Source organism: Gavialis gangeticus, unplaced genomic scaffold, assembly GCF_001723915.1.
Source record: "Gavialis gangeticus isolate Ggan-Ray unplaced genomic scaffold, GavGan_comp1, whole genome shotgun sequence".
Taxonomy (NCBI): Eukaryota; Metazoa; Chordata; order Crocodylia; family Gavialidae; genus Gavialis; species Gavialis gangeticus.
In genome coordinates this window covers 71086035-71088397 of record NW_017729032.1, presented here as the reverse complement: position 1 = coordinate 71088397, position 2363 = coordinate 71086035, and the positions used below count along the sequence as shown (strand labels likewise).

At 37.3% G+C, this 2363-nt stretch overlaps 1 protein-coding gene across 3 annotated transcripts in view; it reads left to right on the top strand.

The window, feature by feature from the left end:
* DGKH (diacylglycerol kinase eta) overlaps window positions 1-2363 on the top strand; it is a 283862-nt gene that overhangs the window by 212804 nt on the left and 68695 nt on the right. The window lies entirely within an intron of this gene.

Below are 2363 nucleotides of genomic sequence, written 5' to 3'. Positions count from 1 at the left end.
CCCCCCCCCCCCCCCCCCCCCCAACACACACACACACTTGTGTCTTCAGCAGGCTCCTGCAACTGGCAAGATACCTGGTGCTGCTTGGGAAGGGGCAGGCTTGCCTAGGTGTCAGGCAGGGGTAGAGGGGAGGCTGGCCTTGCCAAACACCCTTAGTCTTGGTGAATAAGAGAAGTATCTCTCTTTCTTTTGTATTTTGCATAATAGTTAAAGATTGTTGGATCTGAAACTCAGGTGTTTCAAATGTGTGAGCTACTGGGCTCTAGTATGTTTCTTTCTATCTCTGTTGTGATGATTATTTAGAGTCATAGAGTAATAAAGCTGGAAGGGACCTCACAAGGTCATCTAGCCCAACCCTTGCTTAAGGTAGTAGGATCCTTCCCTCTTTAAACCATTCTAGTCAAGTGTTTGTTTAACCTGCTCTTAATAACTTCACTTTGATATGAAGTGAATAGCAGAAACAGAAGCCAGTCTGAATCCCCTATCATCTCATGGCTAGTGAATTCTGGAGAGGTGAAAGACTGAGGTTTAAATCACTGCTCTGAATCAGGAGAAGAGATTGAGCTTCTCTTTTCTTTCTCTGTGCCATATGGGGGCCTTAAGCACTGCTATATACGGCAAGTATAACCACTGCGTACTCCGCCTTTTCCTGTCAATTTAGCTTTTTGCCTTTAATAAAGAAGCACAAAAATGGTATGGAACTGTTTAATTTGAGTTGAACAAGATGTTTCATTCCACTTCAAACATATTGTTTCAATACTATATATATATATATATATATATATATATATATATATATATAGTAACCTAGAAAAAATGTTAATCTTTTCTCTTTTTTTGTTCATCTACTAAACTGTTGAGTTTTTCTGATACCTTTGCAATCAGCAGGAGAATGAAGCCCTTTTGCAACTGGTACACATTGAAAAGATTGATAGAGAGTTGTATTGAAACTGAAAATTATATGTTAGAATTGATTGCATCAAGAGGACAGAGTTTAAGTATCAGGTGGAAATGGCTAAGGATCTCTAAAAGAAGGTGTTTTTTATTTGATGATGGAACCTTAGTTGATAACGTCCTGTCCTCAATTCCTGAGATTTAGGGTTTAAAAATATAGCAGTCTGTCAGTGCTACTTAATGGATAATACATTTTCAACCTTTAATTTTGAGATTTTTTTTCATTGTGTGGCAATCTTTCCAAGTTACTGTTTTTCATGTGAAGAATTGCTTGGTTTAAAGAAGGAAGAATTTAGAATTCTTTGAAGTCTGTTACTGAGCCCTGATTTCTTTGCCAGAATGGCATAGTTATGGAGCAGTAATTATATGTACTATAATTAATATTCTGTCTCTGTTAATATATTGTATAAAAGGAATTGACTTTACAGGGATTGATGCTAATAAGATGAGTACACCTAACAGAAAAGCCAAAGTTTCAAGGACTGCAGGAATATGGAATCTGTATTTGTCTCTTCTAGGTGGTCCCTTTTCAGTCAGTGTATGGAGCATACAGATAGGTTCATGTGGGAAGTTTCTGTCACAAGTGTCAAACCTGTTTTGGGAGGATTTCAGGTACTAAGCCTGAGATTTTATGAGTACTGAATTATATTGCAAAATACAACAAGCAAGTACATTTTTAATTCCAAACAGTCAGTTCCCATTAGAATGGGGCTGTACAATATGCTGGAACACCTAATTGCAAGACCTGAGCTAAAATGGAGTGCTGTCACAGAGAACCTGGGCCATTTACCTTTTTTCTTTAGACTTTTTTTAAGTCTCTGCTTTGTAAGCAAACTTTTGTGTTAAGTTTGTGCATTCACAGCTTCAGCTCCTGAAAGACCTGCTGCCTATCAGAACCTAAATGTATTAAATTATATAAAGGGTTGTTATGGCTACCATCATCCCTGCTTAAATATCCTAATTATCACATTTTTTTCTTTGCCAAAAAGAGAAAAGAAGCAAAGCATGACTCAAGTCGTTTAGGGGGTTTTGATTCTTCTGATTTTTTTTCTTCCTAGTCTGTTTGGAATGGTCATCTATACTGAACTTCTTTGTGCATCAAATAATCATGGTTTCCTAGAGTAACATTATTTCTGTAATGATTGGAAAGCTGTTCCTACATCTAAAATGCACGAAGTGGAGCACACATTAATTCTGTCTGTGGGAGGTGGGTGTTTAGGGAGAGAGCATGAAACATGAATTCAATTATATGCAATGAAGCACCAGTTTTACTCGTTAAGGCTCTGCTGGCTTTTATCAGAGCATGAGCAGCAAAAGTTTATCTTTATTGCAGCTTATCCCCATGCGTCTCGTCTGTCAAATAAGGAGCAGCTGTTCTGCTGATTTTTTTTTTTTTTTTTTTTTTTTTT